Source organism: Callorhinus ursinus, unplaced genomic scaffold (assembly GCF_003265705.2).
Source record: "Callorhinus ursinus isolate GAN/ISIS: 27379988/994484 unplaced genomic scaffold, GSC_fseal_2.0 scaffold60, whole genome shotgun sequence".
Lineage (NCBI taxonomy): Eukaryota > Metazoa > Chordata > Mammalia > Carnivora > Otariidae > Callorhinus > Callorhinus ursinus.
The window spans coordinates 4,272,209-4,293,750 of record NW_027397122.1 but is presented as its reverse complement, the minus strand read 5'-3'; the positions used below and the strand labels follow the sequence as shown (position 1 = coordinate 4,293,750).

The 21,542-nt window shown below is 52.9% G+C and overlaps 1 protein-coding gene across 3 annotated transcripts in view; it reads right to left on the bottom strand.

Annotated features, from left to right (window-relative positions):
• Positions 1–21,542, bottom strand: part of GRB10 (growth factor receptor bound protein 10) — a 172,074-nt gene that overhangs the window by 149,888 nt on the left and 644 nt on the right. The window lies entirely within an intron of this gene.

The window sequence follows — 21,542 nt, the reverse complement described above, 5'->3', positions numbered from 1 at the left end:
GAAGGGACAGGGGCTACAGGCTGAGTGACCTCCAGGGAAGGGACAGGGCTAGAGACTAAGCTAACTGCAAATGGCCAATGAGCTGATGAATTGTGCCTACCTACCGGAACCTCCACAAAACCCCACCCTTTAGGGTGGGAGGGAGCTTCAAGATGCGGGAGCTCTTTGGGGTGCTGGGAGCCCCCAGGGAGAACACGGAAGGTCCACGCGCCCCCCTTTACCTACACCTTGCTCTTTGTGTTTCTTCCATCTGGCCGTTCCTGAGTTGTAGCCTCTATCACAAACCTACAAGTGTAAGTGAAGTACCTTCCTGAATTCCATGAGCCATTCTAGCAAACTACCAAACTAAGAAGGGGGTTGCATCCCCATTCTATATTCATCTGGTCAGAAGTACGGGGGCTTGGGATTCAGCTGGCATCTGAAGTGAGGGCCCCTTTCTGGCGCAGTCTCGAGCCCTATAGCCCATTGCGGGGGGGCAGTGTCGGAACCGCATGGAATTACAGGACACCCCCACTGGTGTCTGGAGATTTGGAGGGCGGACATTTGGCATCAGATGCATTGTGAACAAAAAGTGTAAGCTGACAGAGAAAAACAGGTCGCAGAGCCAGGACCACATCACCCTTTGCTTGGAGTCCGTCTGTCCGCACGGTGAGCTCCTGGCTGGCTTCACCCGCCCCGACTCCGAGGCTCCGGGTCTGAGTGCTGGCTGAGGCTAGGGGGCCCCGGGCTTTCTGCAGGCAGCTCGGCCAGGTCAGAGGAGGGACAGAGCCGGGTCACTCTGCCCCTCTCCCCTGTAAGCTTACCTTCTGCTCCGCCGGTACAAAGTGCCGGTCTCACTCCTGTCCCGAAGCACTCTGGGGGGGGGGGCGCTCAGTGTGACGCCTGTCTCGGATTCCTCTGCGGACACCTGGGTTTCCCGTGGGGAAACAGGACAGTGGCCAGGAGCTCTGCCCTACGATCTGGGCAGCCAGCCCCTCGCCACGAGGTCTCACAGCCCTGGACTCGGGCTGCGCAGTGCTTCTATCTACATCCCACTCCCAAGCTGACCCATCAGTGAATGCACACAGAGGGGGCACCGGCTGCTGGCACCAGCATCTCCCCACCGCGTCCATACTGTAGCCCTAGAAAGTATACGAATACACCGGAAGACAGAAGACCTGGGCTCCCCACCTCATCTGGTGCTCAACAACTAGGGGCCGTCTTCAGGGTGTCCGTAAGCTACAGAGGACACAAGAGACACAGAGATGCGCCACAGGGTCCTCACCCGGGAGAGACCTCAGCATCCCAGCACCCCGGCTGCACCCCGCATCTGCATCCCCACCTGCAGCAGTCTCTCACAGGGGCCTTGATCTTGACCGACCTCACATGCCAAGGGCAACATCAAAACCACCTTCAGGATACTAACCCAGGGCCTCTCCCTCCTGAGTGCACACTGGGGTGTCCCAGAGGCCACAAGACATGTGACTGAATGCAGAAGCAGGTTCGAGAACCCAGGCACCTTCTGTTAAGCCGGATCTTAAAGAGATTTACAAAATGTAAAATGATGACACTCTCATTACACTTTTTATTTGAAAACACAGCTATTTTTTTAAGACATAGCCTTTATGTTTACATATAACAGATTTATTGTGTTTTTTTTTTTTAAGATTTTATTTATTTATTTGACAGAGAGAGAGAGACACAGCGAGAGAGGGAACACAAGCAGGGGGAGCGGGAGAGGGAGAAGCAGGCTTCCCCGCGGAGCAGGGAGCCCGATGCGGGGCTCGATCCCAGGACCCCGGGACCATGACCCAAGCCGAAGGCAGACGCCTGACGACTGAGCCACCCAGGCAACCCCGATTTATTCTTCTTTTTATGGAGGAATAAGTATTTTGTAAATGTGTCTCTGTTTTGGCAACAGCAAAGATCAATATGCGTGGTCACAAAAACACAAGCTCTGTAGGGTCACCAGTCGCTTTTAAGGGTGTGAAGCGGGTCCTGGGAGCAAACCTGGGAGGCCCACAGCCTCCAAGGCCCGAGCAGCCCCCCAGGAGGTAAAGGGGATGCCCCCGGGGCAGGCTGCACCACCACCAACCATGCTCACACAGCAAACCAAGGCCGTTGGGGAACAAGAGCCCTTAGAGACTCAGTCAATCAGGAAAGATTTCATGAACAATGATACTGGGTTTCAGAACTGTTCACCTGAGACAGGGCCATGAAAATAAATGAGGGCACTCCCTGCGGGGGCGGGGGCAGATCCGAGGTGGGGAGCCCAAGGGTCGTCACCTCTGAAGAGTAATTGCTCAACTGCGCTCCCCATAGGCCTGTCCTGTGGGATTCTGGCAAGATGCACAGCTGGAAGCATTCAGAACATTCTTCCCTGCCTCCTGAATAAGCCACCAAACAGGGACAGTCAGAGAGAAAATGTCACACGTCCAGTATTTCCAGTTTTCTAGCAGAGTTCTGCAGGATGGACAGCCTCCCCGGGGCTCCTGCACTGCAAAGCGGAGTGTCACCATCTGCCCTCCGCCTCTCCTGTGAGAAACCTGGGCCTGAACTTGACGATGCGCTCAGGGCACCCAGGGCACCTGCACAGTTCTCCACCCAGACACGTTCTCCATAATGTTGGTCCCAGCTGCTCCTCTCCTTGGGTTTAAACTGTCTGATGTGGGAGACCAGAGCCCACAGCCGGAAGGGACACACCGTGGGAGACAGGGGGGGACACAGTGTCTCCCGGGGAAAACAGCGCCCCACTCTCTCGCCCGCTGCAGGATTACCTCCCAGGACTGAGCACACGCTTAAAGGAAAAGGGGATCTATTCTGACCGGAGAACGTAAGACTGACTCTGCTAAATGGGGCAAGGACCTTTGTAACGCCTGTTATTTCTATCCATAAGGACACGCTACCGTGCAAGGGGAAAGACACCAGTGCCCCGAGCTTCCCGTGCTCACCGCTGCAGGCCCAAACGGACCCTGACAGGTACCTAAAAAGCCAAATGAATTCAAGTGGCACGTGTGTGCCCGACACTTGACACCAGAAGGAACGGAGGCTAAGTGAGATGGCCACGCAGACGTACATCCGTTCAGATGACGACCTCCACCTTCGTAACCGTCCAACAACCTCGAACATTGTGAGAAATAAAAAAGGAGTACAACTGTGCGAGGCCTGGTACAAGATCAGTTCCCTGCCTCCAAAAGGCCACGCCAAACCCAAGGCCTTGGCGGCCACACTCAAAACTAGAAGGCGGCCACCACGCCTGAGAGCAAAGGCAAATGGATTACTATGTGACAGCACAGGGCAAAATAGTATTGCCTGTGTTCCTGAACCTCACTGCTTCTAGATCATTCTGAATCCAAGACCAGGGACTGTCAAGAACCCAGGATCTTTCCTACAAAACTCCCCCAAGGAAAGGAAATTAAATGTTTGCTGGAGACCTACTATGTGCCAGGCACTGTGAGATGAATTTGACTTTGATATCTAAAATGCAGAGAGTGGGGCTCCTGGGTGGCTCAGTCGGCTAAGCGTCTGCCTTCGGCTCAGGTCAGGATCCCGGGGTCCTGGGAACGAGTGTCGTGTGGGGCTCCCCGCTCAGCGGGGAGTCAGCTTCTCCCTCTCCCTCTGCCCCTGCTCGTGCACTCACATGCTCTCTCTCTCTCAAATAAATAGAATCTTTAAAATGCTGAGAGCAAAGAAGCAACATGCGTGGATGAAGTCCTTCCTCTTGTCACACACGTCCCCATTCAAGCAGGTGGGCCTTTGGTGGGAACACACCACCTCTCCCTTCTCCCTTCTCCCTTCTCCGGGGAACAAAGAACGTGGGACTTGGGATCCAAAGCTCTATGCGGACAAGTCTAACCCTTTCATCCACTCATGCCCACTTGACCCTGAACGAGGCCTAAGACCAGGAGGTCTCTCACTTCCCCATCCATAGAAGGGAGACTCTCTCCCTCCCTCGCAGGGTTGTCCTGAGGGTCAAAGGCAGGGTCAGAGGCAAGCCAGGTAAGCTCAGTGCCAGGAATCCACCACCACCCCCTCCTTTTCAAGCAGCAGCAGGATGTCTTGTCCAAGCAGTTTCTGGAGTCAGTTAGAAAAGGCAAACACCTCTCCCCTAACCAGCATAGCAACCGCAAGACTATGCTATCAAGAGCATCGTTAACGACCAATACAAGTTTCAGTGTTTTGTAAAAGGTTCTTCTAAATATAACTTACTCCACAAATGTTCACATCGAGGTAGCCTTCCTTAAAGCATTAGTTATGAGAAGATTCTAGAGAAACAAAGGACAGCAATCTGTAAGATGTACTCGCCCCCCCCCAGCACACAAAGATTGGCAAAATGGCCATTATCAGTAATTTAAATGTAAATAAATTAAACCCAAAAGGCAGAGATTGGCAGGATGGAAAAATATAAAGACACATAATCCAACAATATGCTGTTTCCAGGAGACTCACTTTAGAACAAAAGACACAATCAGGTTCCAAGTGAAAAGACTGAAAAAGATTATTTCATGTTCACAGTGACAAAAAGAGAGTTGGGATATAGCTATACCACCACCGGCCAAAATGTACTTTAAGTGAAAATTCTTAGAAAGACAAAGAAGGACATTCTATACTGAGGATAGGGTCAATTCATCCAAAAGACTTAACAATTGGGGCGCCTGGGTGGCTCAGTCGGTTAAGCGTCTGCCTTCGGCTCAGGTCATGATCTCAGGGTCCCGGGATCGAGCCCCGTGTCGGGCTCCCTGTGCGGTGGGGAGCCCGCTTCTCCCTCCCCCGCTCCCTCCTGCCTGCTGCTCCCCCGCTTGTGTTCTCTCCCGCTCGCTCTCTGTCAAATGAGTAAATACGCACTCCAAGGAAACTATAGACCAGCATCGCTGATGAACGCTGATGCAAAAATCCTCAACAAAACGCAACGCTGTTTTGTTAGGTAGCAGACTTCGGTAGAAGATTAAAAGGATGACACAACTGACCAGTGGGATTTATTCAAGAAACGCAGAGAAAGTTCAACCTACAAAAACCAATCAAGAGAACATACCACATTAATAGAATAAATGGAAACAACCGACATGATCATCTCACTTGACCAAGAAAAAGCACTTGACAGAATTCATCACTCTGTCATGATATACTCACCTAGGAACAGAAGATGTCTTGGTCCGTCCAGGCTACTGTAACAAAGTGCTACACAGTGGACAGTTTATAAAGAACACAAACTTACGGCTCACAGTTCCAAAAGCTGGAAATCCAAGAGCTGCATACCAGCATTATCGAGGGAGGGCTCTGTTCCAGGTCACAGACTTGTCATTGTACCTTCACAGGCCAGAAGAAGCTAGAGAGCTCTGTGGGATCTCTTTTACAAAAGCACGAATCCCGTTCCTGAGGGCTCCACCCTCATGACCTAATCACCTCCTGAAGGCCCCCGCCTACTAGGATTTCAACGTAATGAATTTTGGGAGGACACCAAACATCCAGAGGAGAGCAAAAGGAAACTCTAACCATCATAAAGTTTTTCGCATAGGAAAATTCCCCAACTAACAGCAGACTCAAAGGCCAATAGAGTGAAAGCTCTCCCTCTAAGATCAAGAATAAGTGAAGGAGAGGGCCCCTGGGTGGCTCAGTCGGTTAAGCATCTGCCTTTGGCTCAGGTCATGATCTCAGAGTCCTGGGATCCAGCCCCATGTTGGGCTCCCCGCTCAGTGGGAGCCTGCTTCTCCCTCCCCCCAATCCCTCCCCCCAGCTCCTGCTCACTCGTTCTCTCTCTCTCAAATAAATAAAATCTTAAAAAAAAAAAAAAAAAGGTAAGTCAAGGAGGCCTGCTTTCATCATTTCAATTCAACATAGTACTGGAAGCTCTAGCCAGAGCAATTAGGCAAGAAAAATAAATACATGGTATCCAAATTGGAAAGAAAAAACTAAAGTTATCTCTATTCCCAGATGATGGGACTTTATATGCAGAAAACTCTAAAGTTTGCATATACACACAAAACTATTAGAATGAAATAATAAATTCATCAAGGTTATAGGATATAAAATCAACAGTTGTTTTTCTATATACAACGAACAATCTGAAAATGAAATTTAAGAAAATAATTCCATTTAGAGTAGCATCAAGAACAATAATTAGGAATAGATTTAACCAAAGGTGAAAGACTTGTAACACTGAAGTCTATAAAATGTTGCTAGAGGAATACGAAGGAGATCTAGGGGCGCCTAGGTGGTTCAATCGGTTAAGCATCAGCCTTCGGCTCAGGTCATGATCTCAGGGTCCTGGGATCGAGCCCCATGTCAGGCTCCCTGCTCAGTGGGGAGCCTGCTTCTCACTCCCCCTCTGTCCCCCCCCCCCCTCATGCTCTCTCTCTTACTCTCAAATAAATAAGTAAAATCTTGAAAAAAAGAATATAAAGAAGACGACGTAATAAGACAATATACCTGTGTTCATGGATTGGAAGACTTGATAGCACTGTCAAAACAGCCTACAGATACGATGCTCTCCCCATCAAAATCCCACCAACATATTCTGCAGAAATATAAAGAATCGGGAAATATCAAGTATTGATGAGGACATGGAGAAAGTGGAACACTTGCCCACTGCTGACGGGAACGCAAAATGGTGCAGCCACTACGGAAAACAGTACGGCGGTTCCTCAGAAACACTGAAAACAGGATTACTATAAGATCCTGCAATTCTGCATCTAGGTATGCACCAAAAGAAAAAAAAAAGTCTGAAAGCAGGGACTCAAACGGGTACTTGTATACCAATGTTTGTAAAAGCACTATTTGCAGAAGTCAAAAGGTAAGAACCCGAATACCTATCAGCAGTTGAATGGATAAACAAAAAAGGTGGTGTATACATACAAGAGAATATTGTTCAGCCATAAAAAGGATTGAAGTACCAAGAGCTGCCAGAACACGGACGAATCTTGAAAACACAATACTAAACGAAAGAAGCCAAGCCAAAAACCACATACCATATGAAACCATTCGGAGACATATCCCCAACAGGGCAATCTATAGAGACAGAAAATAGGTTAGTGGTTGCTGAGGGGTGGTGGGGGTGACGGAATGAGAATTATAACCAGAGAGCAGAGGCTTCCTCGTGAAGTCTCGAGTTGTTCTAAAATTGACCGGTGGCTCGGAGAGCCTGGGTGGCTCAGTTGGTTGAGCGATCGATCAACTGTTGATTTCGGCTCAGGTCAGGATCTCAGGGTCATGGGATCAAGCCCGGGGATGGGCTCTGCACTCAGCATAGAGCCTTGAGATTCTCCCTCTCCCTCTCCCAGCTCACACTCTAAATAAATAAATAAAATCTTAAAAATAATAAAATAAAACTGACTGATGCTAGCTGCACATACCTGTGAGTATAGTAACTAGGTATCATATATATTACATGTATCTACACACACACACACACACACACACACACACAAATTGCACAGATCTGTGCATATACTCATTGTAATTGACTTGTATACTTTAAATTTAATTGGGTAAACTGTGTAGTATGTGAATTGTATCTCTATAAAGCTGGGTTTTTTTTTTAAGAAAGAACTCTATAAAAGACTAGCCCTGTGATGCAATCAGCACAAAAGGGTATTGTGCCCCCCGCCACCAAATTTGGAGCCACCATAATTCACTGTCCCCTTGGAGTGTGGAACTGAATTTTCTGAAAGTTCTGCCACGGGAAACGAGCTTTATCTACCCCGACATTTCCAAGCACATCTGGCCAAGGAGTATTAGCTCTGCGGCATCTATTAGCCCTCGGAAAGCACAGGCTGTCCAACATCACCACAAGACTCTTGATAAAGGCTGACGAAGGAACAGCATCCAAAGCCCCGTGGGCTCCGTCAATGCCTGTGCTGAGCAACAGACACTGGCAAGAAGACAAACATTCCAAAGGCTCCATGATCCCAGGAAAGCTTTCGGTGGGGGAATTTTTCAAAAGGTAGAACAAAGAAGAACGGGTGCCCAGAGTGCAGCCTGCCACACAGAACAGAAACTCCCAAGTGAGTAAGACAGAAGCTACTCCCATGTCACCTGCCCTTACGGGAAGCGACAACCCTGCCCTACCTTCCCCCAGAGGGCAGAGATCAGGCTGGGGACACCGGCAGGGGGTCTCCCCACTGCTTGTGGCCCTACGGCTTACAAGCTCAATGGGACACAAATCCTGCACTCCTACAATGAAGACAGGTAGGGCTTCCAGACCCTGCAAGATTCCAAAGTCTTCAAACTTAATTTTCTTTCATCAGAAACACAAGAGAAACCACCGAATAAAACCCACAGAATCCAAGTAAATGTCAAAGTGGGACTCTGGGCAAATACTTAATAATGGAGTAAAGTGTGGACGCTTAATTTAAGAATGCGATTTACAATCACGGAGGGCTAACGGCTGAAAAATTTCCGGCAGATGTCCTAGATTAAGTAATAGCATGAGTAATAAGAGCTCTCCTCTCACAGGGTCAAGCAGCCTTTTCAGAGATTTTTAGAGAAGAAACCAGAGAGAGAATGGAACAAACGTTATGAAGACCTTAGCACATGAAGTGCGGCTCCAACTCACCGAGCTGGAATGGGCCTGATCATGAGATCCTGCGGGGACTCACGCGCATGTTCCAGTTTAAGTACAGTTTTCGGACACTGTTAATCCCGAACCTGTGTCGATACTGACAGTTGCCAGCTCCCTCCAGGAAAACAAGTGTAAAATCCGTTCGGGTCACTCCTTTATCATGGAGCCACCCCTCCGCTCAATGTCCCTTCCTCCAGGGACGTCACTATTCTCAGGGGAGTGGGGCGGCAGCACGCACCTGCTGGGTGAGTGGCTCCCAGGGTCCTTGTGCAAACCCATCCAGCGCACTCCTACAGCCCTTCTCCCACTTGAGCGCCTGAACAGGTGCTGAGAGCTTCCAGCCTCTTGGCGGCAAAGGCAAATAGCCAGAGCCGAGCGGCCAGCACCATTCCGCAGAGAAGTTAACCACGATGAGCAGGAAGAGCACCGGCGGGGACCTAGAGGTCCCATCCACGCGCTCAGGACGGCCTTCCCTCCCTGATAGCAGACTAGAGCCGGGAGCATCTGGAGCTCAGCTCCCCACAGACCGGGAAAGTTCTGGACAGTCCTGGACTCCCTGCCCCAGGAGACAGAGGACAAAACGCAAGGGAGAAGCAAACGGGTTCAGTACACACCTACTGACCCCCTAATGGGAGTCACTGCACCCCGTGTCCCCCTAATGCAGCCCCTACCAGCCTGGGGAGGAGCAAAGCCCACTCCACGTGGGACGAGGGACGGGGAATATTTTTCCCGAATCCATCAGAATAAGCCTTCGTGGAAAGGGTTCAGTTACTTGGAAGGTTTGGGAGGGGCTAGGACTCTGTGAGTCATTTCCAACCCCCATGAATTCTATGAAATAAGAGTAAATACGGTGCATCGTGTTGATTTTGGATGTGATGTATGGCCATGTCAACTGCCAGGCGTGCTTCTGTGGCCTGCGTAGGTGAGGTTGGGTGAGCCCTGGGACTGGGCCAGCATTTTTTTAAGTCTGGTAAAACACAGAAACAAGAAGGGCCTCCTGTCACATGCTCTCCCAGACGCCCAGGGTCCACACGGTTCAGACTGCCCTACCGCCAACCCCCAGTGCTCTGTCCTGGACCTTCTGATTAGGCAATAATTCTGGCAGGTGGGAGCTGCCAAGTTTCTGACCCAACTGGTGGTTCCAAGCCTGGAACACAGCTCCTGAGCTGGGGTGACTTCTAAACCAAGCATCCCTGCTCGAGCTGTGGGCCCATACGCATCATCTGGCTGCTTTACAAGATGTGGGATTCCAGATCCCAGCTCTGCAAGTTGCTCTCATGGACTGGGGCAAGGCCTGGGGTTGGTTCAGAGGTCACCACTTGAAAAACCCTGCTCTCTCCTAGCCATCCCTCCACCCAGGCATTATCAGGGCGTCACCTCCCATCTGAAAGGAAGGTACACCCGTTCTGGTCCATGCGGACTTTCCTAAGGCATTCTTTTTTTTTTTTTTTTAAAGATTTTATTTATTTATTTGAGAGAGAAAGAATGAGAGATAGAAAGCACGAGAGGGAAGAGGGTCAGAGGGAGAAGCAGACTCCCTGCCGAGCAGGAAGCCCGAGTCCCGGGACTCCAGGATCATGACCTGAGCCGAAAGCAGTCGCTTAACCAACTGAGCCACCCAGGCGCCCTCCTAAGGCATTCTTACTGCATCACAAGTCCACACCCAAAGAGGCTGCCTGGCTTTGGTGGGACCACCGGGGTTGAGCATCAGTGAATTAGACTGCAGCAGAAATTCAAAAAAAGTTCTCTGAAAAGCTCAGAAACCCAGGTCTAGGTGGCGCATCCGCGATGGCTCAAGGAGTGAATGACAGCCTTAGAAAATGCAACGACCTAACTCACACTTTCATTCCACCATTCTGGAATCCCGCTAACCTCCCGTCAAAGCAGCAGTGAAATCACGAGGAATCCTGTGGACTGCGTCCGGCAGCAGTTAGCACACACCACCCCCACCCCGGTCCTACAAGGCAGTGAGTCCCATCCCTGTTTCAGGGGCATGGGGCACAGCAGCGAGCCCCAAGTCCACTGTGCACTAATAGCCCCCCATAACCGTGCTTCCCCGTGTGGCTGCCTGGCACCCCAAATCTGGACTAAGTCTTCTTCTGTGGGTCTTTACCAGCTTTATGCTCTCGAGTGCCAGAGAGGAAAACCAACAAGTCCTCCCACGCCCACCCCCGTCCCCACCCAACACATAGAGCTCGCGGGTCCCAGGCTAAAAGGTGGGCATGTGACACCTTCTCCCCCTACACACAGGGACAACCCAGCAAATGGCACAGAAGCAGAGACATGCATTAGACTAAAGGCAGGGCCTGGTCTCACAGTGACTTGTAACCAGACTCCGAGGCTCAGCTCTTCGGGTCCACCACCCGTCAAATCCCAGCTGTGACTCTCCACCTTTCACATTTACAGAGAACCGTGAGGGAAGGCGACCGTTTCTTCCTGGCTCAGGGGGGGAATGAGACGTCCAGTCCCACAGACCGCAGCCTCTACCGACAATAGCTGCTATGTGCGGGCACCTCCAACAAAACCTCTGTCAACAGCCTGGCAGGGACTCCTGCCATCAACTGACAAATGGCAGATGATCAAAGGGGCAATCACCGCGTGAAACAGGTGATCTGACTGTTCTAAGAGCGAGGGCAAGGAAGTCCCACCTGTGTTTGGAGCGACTGGCTAAGCTAATTCAAGCGTGTCAAATCTCCCCAACATCTCACACCTCACCCTACTCGTCAGATAGGTTCGCTCCAGGGAGGAGGCGGATTTGGAGAGCAAGGGGCAATGTGACAAGCTGTGTCTATCCCAGGCTTTTCTACCCGGCTATATATTGTCGCTGAGGTATAAAAGAAATCCAGGCAGGCCTCGGTATCTGCCCTTAGCAGAGAAAAAGGTCCAGTTTCCCCCCCTGGAAACCCTTATCTGTTCATTTCTCCAGCTGGCTCCCAGACCCACTGCCCACCACTTGGCTAAGAGATAGTGGACGGGTTTATCTAGATACAGTTATTACTTGTTACATAGTAAACAATTAAGTTAGAAACGGTTACATAACACCGAGTCCTACAGCTTACAGCTAACACCCAGAGGCTACAGGATCCTGGACTCCAGCGGGCCAGCAGGAGATGGGGTTGGGGGCAGCGCTTCTGAGGATATGCACCCCTGTGAGCCCCTGGGCCACCAAAACACACAGCAAGACCAGCGAGCGGCTGACCACTAGCGCCTTTACCGATCACCCAGGACTGGCCCTTCCCGAACAGCATGCGGATGAGGACCACGGGGCCACACTGCAGGGCTGGTCCCCAGTGCATTCACATCCATTGTGAGGCACTGGCTACGCGAGACCCACCACACGGGGTCGCTGCGTGCAGAGTGGGAGATGGGGCTAGGGCGCAGGCCACACAGCGCTCAGCATGGCAGACTGGGCTGTGGGGACTGGGGTGCAGGCCACAAAGAGCACAGCGTGGGAAACCGGGGCTGGGATGCAGGCTGCACAGCGCGCAGTGTGGGAGACCCGGCTGGGGCGCAGGCCGCACAGCGCGCAGCATGGGAGACCTGGCTGGGGCGCAGGCCGCAGAGCATGGGAGACCCGGCTGGGGCACAGACCGCACAGTGCACAGCTCGGGAGACAAGGCTCAGGGCAGAACGCACAGAGTGGAAGACCAGCTGGGGCACAGGCCACATAGCTACGTCCCCACCGGGGAACTTCTGTGCAGAACACCAGGTCCTGGTGTCCTTAGCACCCACAGACACAGCCTGACGTGTTCTAACGTGGAGAAGTAAGGAAGCCAACCTGGCAAGGTGAGACCATGCTGGGAGACTGGGCTGGAGGAATCCCAGGCCCACCCCAAGTCAGACACGTGACAGCACATCCGCTCGTTCCACCTGTGGGGGGCGGCGGTGAGCACCAGGGACGGCCGGGTCTGGTTCGTCAGGATCAATCACTCCCACCCCTCTCCAGAACGTCTGTGCAAGAACAGCAGGAAGGGAGATGCTACCTCTTGAGCCAAAGGCACAAAGCTAACAGACCATACACACGGAGCGCGGGCTGTGCGCTAGGCCCGGGATACGGATGTGCGCGTGCGCACGCGCACACCCGGCCCTGAACCGGCCTGGAGAGAAGTTAATCCACACCAGGCCACAGAGCCAGTGAGCACGCCACCCTCCAGTTTATCGGGGACATGGCAGGAAGAGCTGGGAGCTGCAGAGGGCAGTAAGAACCACCTGGAAGCGGACTCTGACACTGAGCCACTCCACCACACCCACACCTAGGAAAGGGAGCAGGGAGCTGGGGAGCCCACCGGGGCGCTGTGTTCAGACAAATGGAGAAGCACCAAGTGCAGCTCCCGGGAAGGAGCGGCCGGCCTTGGATCCTCTGACTCCCAGAGGGCTCGGTGAAGACACAGCACATATTCACCCGACGGGGAGGGGCTCCAAGGCAACCAGGACCATGTGGTCTCAGGATTTTTTTTAAAGTCGACCTCATGAAAGCCAACCAAAAGCGGAGCGTTCGACCCAAAACGATGGGCAGCGAGCCTTTCTCAGGGTTCTGGCAGATCGTGAATGGCCTGGGCTGTGCGCTGGGAGGTGAGGCACACGCCACCCAAGTGTTCAAGCCCATAGTGGGTGCCCCCACGGTGGAGATGCTTCAGGGTAAACTGAGGCACAGAGTCCGGCCCTGAAATTCTAGAAGAAATCAAAGTGCAGACAGATGAACTTGCCCCAGGTCACAGAGCAAGTCATTGGCAGGGGTGAACTCCGCTTTCTTCCCAGACTTGAGGCTGCCCTGCTGCTCTCAGTGGTTACTCCCCACCCCACCTCTGCAGTCGAAGGCGGTAAGGAGGCACAGGGGTGCCATCCACCCCCTGCCCTCTGCTCGCAACCCCCACCGTGAACTCCTCCGCCTGATCTCACGGGCCCTGCAGCCTCCTGGGGAAGAGGAGTGCACAGGACAGAAGGGCCCTCCTCTGCCACACCCCCCGAAAAAAACACCAGTGCTCCCAGTTAAAGGCGCGTGCTGGAGAGCAAGAGGTAAAACCACCCGACGGCAGATCCAGAAAAGCCGGGCCTGTGCCCAATGACCCACTGAACACACACTCAGCTGCGCTGGGACCACAGGAAGGCGATCTTTTAAAAGGCATTTAAGCCAGAAAGCCAGTGGAGCAGGGGAAGCTGAATCCAAGATGCAAAAGAGCCAGGCGCCCGGCCAGAAAGCAGAGAAACAGCCAGGCGCGCAGCCAGGCCCGCAAGTGTCAGGAAGGAGAACCCCCATTTCCCTCTGGCAGCCCAGGAAGGGCAGGGTCCAAACAAGAGCACTGACTCCAGCCTAAGGACCAGCTGGAGCCGTATCCTCCCCCAAAGCTGTCAGCCAGGCAAATGCCCTGCTCTCAAAACCAAAACACCGGGGCTACGTTCCAGAAGCAGCGGGCGGGTCTCTGGGCCTCTGGGACCGCACTGGGCACAGGTGGGCCAGGGCCAGGTGACACAGGACTGCCAATGTTCCCAGAGCCTGCAGCAGCCTGCCTTGTCAGCAATAAAGAGGCTTCTCTGCACACAGTCTAGCCAGCCGAGGAAGAAGGTCCCGAGCCGTGGGCACCAGGGGCGCTCCACACAATGGCGCAGCCAGACAGCGGTTCCCCGAGGCCCACCGTCAGCTCCTCAGGGATGCCTCTGAAAGCAGGCTGGCAGCGAAGGGCCCAGACCTCCAAGCAAAGCCTTGAACCCGAAAGACGGGGGTACCAAGCAGACTGGGTCAGACACCACCCTGTCAGCCTTATCCATCTCAGCCTCTGTCTGGCCACTGCCGGCGCGACCACCAGGGCACAGGCCCGACAGACCCCGTGGACGAGGAAGGCCTGCCCACGTGGCCTGCACCAGCACCCACAGACCCGCACCCGCACCCACAGCCCGGCAGGCAGAGGGGGGCACGGAATGGAAGACGAATCCCTCTCCGGCCCACCCCAGCCCCAGAACTATGGGGGGACAGGGACAATCTGAAGCTACCCGTCACACACTGCCCTCCTTCCTGCCTCCCTCCCATCCTCACCCTGGTTCCCCAGGCTTGCAGAGCCAAACAAAACACACCTGTAAGCTCTCGCCTGTCGCAGGCTCTGCTTTCTGCCTAAGTCAGGCAAAAATGTGTAGAAAAGTTTTAAAACAATAATGTAAAAATTTGAGAAAGAAACTACATAGGAAAAAGAAAAAAAATGAATACACTCTCCTAAAAATTTAACAAATACCATATCTATGAAACAAGAATGTCAGGCGATTAAAATAATCAGTTGGTGATGATGGAGTGTCGCTGTAGCTTCACTGACAAATGCCTCGCTCTGCTGGGGATACTGGGGGGGGGGGCGGCCGTCCGTGGCGGGGAGGGGCACAAAGGAAATCTCTGTTTTCTGCTCAATTTTGCAGTGAATCTAAAAACTGCTCTGAAAAACAAAGTCTACTGAAAGAAAAGAATCAGAGAAGAGGTCCTTGGGGATTAAAAATTAAAACAAATTTAAAATCCGATAGAAAGGATTCAAAGTCAGCCTGACATACCGCACAACTTCGAACAACAGAACACATAGAAAATAAGAGACAGAAGTAATTGGAGAACCAGTCCCAGAGCCTAACAAACAAAAGCCACTCTAGAAAGAGAGAAAGGGAAAGGCGGAAGAAAGGAAATTAAAGAACTAATTCAAAAACATGTCCCATGCCTGAAGGAACTGGGTTTCCAGCTTTAAGGGACCCTCGCTTAATACCCCGCACAATAGATGGAGACCCCCCTACAAGGCACTTCTTCAAAGGATTTCCAAACAAAGATAAAGAGAAAATCCCAGAAGCTTCTAGACGTGAAAAAAAAAAAAGAGAAAAAGGGGAAAAAAGAAAACAAACAAACAAACACTGAGATTTCATACCAAGAATCAAGAATCAGATTAGGTTCCTTCTCAACCCCATCCCGCCTAAAGACAGTGGCATCCTTCAAATTTTTGAGGGAAAACGATTTCCAGTTTAGGAGTCTACACCTGGACACCCGTATCTTTGCTAGGAGAACAAGGATGTTTTCAGACACACAAGGTCTCAAGAACGGGCAGGCCCCTGGGTTTTGGAGGCTAGCATGGAATGCTCTCCACGCTACTGTGTGAAGAAACGAGGAAAGAGTCACGGGATCCTAGAGAAAGGCAAAGGGCACCCCCAGGTTGATGGGGAAGGAAGATTCCACGTGGGGCAGGGAGTGCTAAGTCCACGAACTACCAAGCAAGCGCAAAAGCACTCCCAGAAAAAGCACAATGTCGGGCGAGACAGGAAACCTCACGGCTTAGCCCCCAGAGCATCAGCAGTGCGTGATGGTCCAGCCCACCTCGCCAGAAGAGTCAGCGGGGAGACGGGATGTACAAGGGCAGGGCAGAGATGGGACAGATGGGGGTCGGGACTCCTCACCTTCCAAGCAGGGAAGTCAAAGAATCCTATGAGCAATGGAAGACATCTGCTTAGAAATATGGATAAATATGTACAGAGAAAACCTAAGCCTGGTTACTTCTGAGGAGCTGTTTATACACATAGATCATTCTAATTACAAAACCCAACCAAATTTAACAACGGTCTGTCCTGGGGGCTGAGGGATTAGGAAGCCGGGGGCGCGGCAAATGGAGGAACCTTATATGGGGGCAGGCCAGGAGAGCAGGGGATGGGGCCCTACCCGGGGAAGCTGCCTGCGTCCCCGCCACAGCCCTGCAGGCCGCAGGGTGGGGAGAAGGGCCAGGCTTGCGGTGTGGAGACAGTCCAAGTAGGGGGCACGGAGTCCCGTCCTGCCTTATCCTTCCTCCAAAGCTCCCACACACTACTGAGGAGACGTAGGCCGCAGTCTCATCTTCGTATTTCTCTAGAAACATCCTAGCGGGGTTTCCATGAGGTCCACAGAATTTTGGAGAAGAGAGGACAGCATCCTAGGAAAAGCAGCCGGAAGGTTCTTGGGGAACACACCACAGCCTGCGCTGGCCCACAGGGGACGCTGAGCCGGCCCTCCACATCACTCAGCTCAACCTCCCACCTGGTGGCAAGATTTCCAAGCCGGAGCCCAGATTCGGAGCAAGGTATCATCCTCCAACCAAGGGAGCTCTCCTGTCCGCAGGAGGCTAGCGTACAAACTTCGTCACTTAACTAAAAGTTCCTCGGTTTGTAGCAGCTTTCTGGTCACTACGAGCTTCCTGACGCAGGCGTTCCTAAAATGACCACTATTAGATACTTGATCTAAGTTTGTCCGTCAAGGGGAGTTCTCAACTCGCAAACGGTGGGGAGGAGACATTCCCAGGGATGACAGGCAAGGGAATCAAGAAGGAAACCAAAGGCCCAGCTCATCAGAGATGTGAGCGCCCGCAGGGTCTCTGCACCCCGAAGGGCATCTCAGGAGGGATCCAGGCGACTTGTGGTCAGTAGCCCGGGAGGTCCTCACTGGTGACCCCGTGACAGGACGAGAGAAAAGGTACACGTGGTTCTGTATTTTCAGAGGCCCCCCAGCGTGGTGCACCTGATAGCTCTAGACGGGGCCAGACAGAGCACGGTCACCTTGCAGTTCTATTTGTGGTGACAATGACACCGAAGGGTCCCAGCTGCCAGGTCTGCTCCAAAGGGCAATAATGATGCAACGTTGAGGGCCAGCACACATCAAGCTCTTTCCAAGCCAAGTGCTTTTGAAGCCCACATTACGAGGCAAGACTGCAGCGGCTGGCGCCCGGGCCCAGTGACCCGGCTCGGAAACCCAGCCAGGACTCAGGGAGATGCAGGGCCGCCCACGGGCACAGCCCTCGGGCAGTGTGCAGAGCTGTTTTCCAAGGGCACGGTCAGCCCAGCAGGACCAAGGGCCCACGCTCATTTCTGCCCCAGCCGGGCTAGGTGTCCCTGTAGACTCCAGACACCAACCAACCTCGGGGTCCTGAAAATAGACACCACCTGGCCCCGCGTGCCTGAGGTTAGGGGTCTCCCTGCATTCGACCCTGCAGCCCAGCTGAGCCTGCACACCTGCCCGGTCTGCGCCTCTCTCCTTCTGGGTCCCGGGGAACGAGCTGCGGATGCCTGCTATTCACTATCACTGGGGTCAAATGCTTTGCCCCCAGGTAACATCTACGTTCCACCACCCACCTTTACTCTTGGAACCCCACCAGTGAGGAGCTCCAGCCGCCGTGCTACAGGCAGGCCAGGAAAGGATCCTTAGAGGGACTGGTGCTCAAAGCAGGTTATGTACGGGCCGCTGTTCCACAAGGTTTGGTGCAGCAAACACGCGCCAAGCACCGGCAGGCAAAGGGATGAGAAGAGGAGTCCTCTTTCGAGCAGACCTTGCGGATTAATAGAAAGCAGGATCATCAAGTACACAAGCTGCTCAAAGGCAAGGCTGAGTGTGCACATAAGCGGCGTGTCCCAGCTCTCGCTGAGTGTCACCCGCTACGCGGAGGGTCACACAACTCCAAGAGCCCTTGGCGGTAAACATACCTTTGGCTCTCGTTTTACCGATGAGCTTAGTTAACCTGCTCAGACTCGCAGCAGGCTTGCAGCACCAGGAAATAGGAGATCCCGGGGTCAAACTGGGGCAGCAGTCCTCGTGCAAACGTCAGCCCGGGCCACTCCCCTGCACAGAGCAGAAGGGGATTCCTCCCCACCACCCATTCCCAAAGGAGGTGCCAAAACACACCGTCCACTCTGGCAGCTCCGGCCCAAACCAGTCCTCAAACCGAGGATCTCAACAATCAAGGAAGGTCTCTGTCAAGTCCATATATGAATGCAACGGCTGAAAAACAGGAATAATATTCTAGCTTCCCCAGTGGCGATGAACCCGGCAGGCATCCTGTTTCCACCTGGACATGGGGCCAGCGAGGCTCCTCTTAGTGTCAAGGCCATCTCCGCCACGGCACGGGCAAAAAGGGAGACCCCAAAAGCAGAAAGTCCGAACCGCTCGGGGTTCTGCCTCTGCAACACCCTTCCGTCACGCCGGGACAGGGCTCTCTGGGTTGCCATCTCAAAGGACAGTCACACCATTTCTCTTCCCATCATTAAGGAAGAGCGGTCAGCCCTTCCAGGAGCTGGCAGTTTTATGCTCCCCTTCTTTCATCTCCTTCCAATTAATAGAGCCCCGAGACCCCCAGGAGCAGGGACAAAAGCCCGTTCCACGGAGAGGAGTTCAGAAGCTCCTCCAAGCCAGGAAGGGCAGTGGAGGCAAAGGTGTCCCCGCCAGAGGGAGAAGGCGGGGAGCACACAGCTCCCCAGAAGCCTGCAGCTAAAATACAAGCACAGCTCAGACACCCGCCAATGCCCGAAAGAATGAGATGCGTTCCACACCCATGAGCGTGCAGACCTCGGACGTAGGTTACCAGATCCCCAAAGCGCCCTGTCTGCCAAGCCTCGCCCACCAAGTCGCTCCACTGTCTTAATTCCTTCCATAATTTCTCATAATTCGATAGTTGAGCAAAAAATAAAGACAGGTTAAAGAAAAAAAAAATCTTCGCTAGCAGAAAAAGTTTTATTTAAATTTTGAACACGACTGGTTACTTAAGTGCAAAGACAAGGCAAGTATTTTTTCCCCCAGGAACGCACGCAATTCCACGTTGGCTTAACAGACTGAGAAACAGACGGGGATTTTGCGCACACGGCAAATGCACCGGCTTCCTCCCCCCTGCATGGGACAGACCCCTCTGCTCTGAGTTCTGACCCTGGCTCAAAAACATCCTACCGCTGTGTGGGTTTTTCTTCCCCTGCAGAGACGGATAGAATTCCAAGAAAATAGGTTCCTTAAATTAGGCCACCTTCAAAGCATTTGGTTTTATCAGATATACCAACCCAGAATTTCTTCTACAGCTCTGAGGCAAAGCCCAAGGCACAAAAGCTGCCTCTGTTCAAGCTGGAGTTTGATTTCTGTACCTTGTAAAGTCTCAGACCAGCCACCCCGTCAAAATCCAAGTTCTGTGCTCACTCTCAGATTCTGACTTCGGCTCTCTCCAGTGGGGCAGTCACTGGGGGTGCCCTGGGTTCCGATCCTTACGGCCACCACCAATAGACCCCTAGACAAGGAGCTGGCATGAACCCGCCCCGCTCTGGGTTCCCAGCTCACAAAGGAAAAAGGCATTCTGCCCAGCCCAACGCTGCCCCAAAAGTGGTACAGACCACAGGCGAAAGGGCAACTGATGACTTCTAGGGATGCACAGCTTTTATTAAAACAGTGTTTAAATTCCCGTAAACAGAACTTGCCCTACCGAACTCTTGACACCAAAGTTTCCTCCCAAAATAAATGTACAGAAGTGGAAGGTCTGGCGACAGGACAGAAATCTGGAAGGTGGGGAGGCCCCTGAGGTAACAGAGCCTCCTACTTCTCCAGATGTGTGGCTGGAAGGAGGAACCTCCTCTGGGCCCCTTCTCCCTTTCAGAGGCAGATGGACTCATGCAGAAGCATAAAATACAAACGACTAAAAAATAATAATAATAATAATAATCCAAAGCTTAGGTCCTGGAGACAGCTCCATCATTTGCCGGCCATGTGACCCCAGCACGCCAATTAACCTCCTGAGCCTCAGTTTCCATATCTGTAAAACGGGGTCAGCAGCCTCAGTTTCCATACCTGCAAAACGGGGATCAGCAGCGAGGATGAAAACAAGGAGGCTTCCAACGAGTCTCTTACACTGTGAAACGTTACAGGCCTATCGGGCGCTAGGCTTCTCAATTAAAAGAGGCCACTTATGGGGTGTGTAACTCTGTCCTCATTCCCTCCCTGTAATCCGGGGACTGGCCTGTGTGGCCCTTCTCTTTCAAGTGTTCCCAATAAAACTCAAGTATTATGTGCAGTAATCCTAGAGTTCAGATTTTTACAGGAAAAAAAACAAAAAAACAGTCATTTAGAATCATTCCTGGAAACACATTTGATTTCAGGTTCTCCTTAATAACATACCCGCCCCCCCCCACCCCCCAGACACCTCACCTTTGCCGTTAAGTCACAACATCTTCCTCTACAGAAACCTAGCTTCTTCCTATTTCTCCTCTTGGAAAGAGAGAGGGGGACGCTGGGTCACTCTGGCGAAAAATCACCAGCTTTGTGCCGTAAACCCCCAATCAACGCCTGTTGCTGCGCTACCAACATGTGTTCTTAGTAAAACTGAGCGAAACGTTAAATAGAGCACCATTTCTGAACCTCGGGGGCTGCAGACGGCTGAATCAGCATTTTCGGAAACAAAGTGTTCTGGGCCTGGCCTTGTAAACAGGAGCGCAGAGAAAGTTGTGCAATAATGCATATTTACTCACGAGCGCTACTTGTTTGGGCTTTTTCTTTGCACCTCTCTTGAATGAAAGTGGCTACGACCTTTGCAAGAAAGCCTCCTTTCTCACGCGCCGCCGAGTTCCAGGACCGGGTCAAAGTCACCTGTGGCTACCCACCGTTTGGGTCAGAGCAAATGACACAAAGTCGGCGTTTCTTCCAATCCCAAGAAAAGGCGAACACAATCAAAAGTCGAGAATACCCCTAATTTCCATAACGCACAGGCTCGAGGGCAGCGGCAAGGCAGGCGTTTGGAGAGGCGACCAGGGAAGGCGGAGAGTTGCATCAGAAATTTCCTTCTGCGAACGGTCTGGCTCTTATCACATTTCCACGGCTGGCGGGCGGCTGATCCGCGAGCCCACAACTTGGTGTTAGGCCCCGGCGGCGGGTAACGGGGCCACGAGGGGAAGAAAAAAAAAAAAAAAAAAAAAAAAAAAAAAAGATTCCGCGGCGCGGCCGCGCTCCGGCTGCGAAAGAGCCCGGCCCCACCACCCCGGCCGCCGGGCGCGGGCGCACCCGGGGCTGCAGGGGCGCCTGCAGCCCACCCTCCGGGCAGCCCCGGGAGCGCGGCCTCGGCCCTGAGGGCCCGGCGCACGCACCACCACCCCCGGCCCAGACCCAGCCCGCGGGCGGCCGGCGTCGGACCCGAGGGCTCGGGAAGGCGCCGCCCGGCCCCTCGGCTCCCGGGCCCGGAGCGCCGCGCGCGCACAGCCCGCTCCCCGCCGCGCCCGCCCCCCGCCGCCG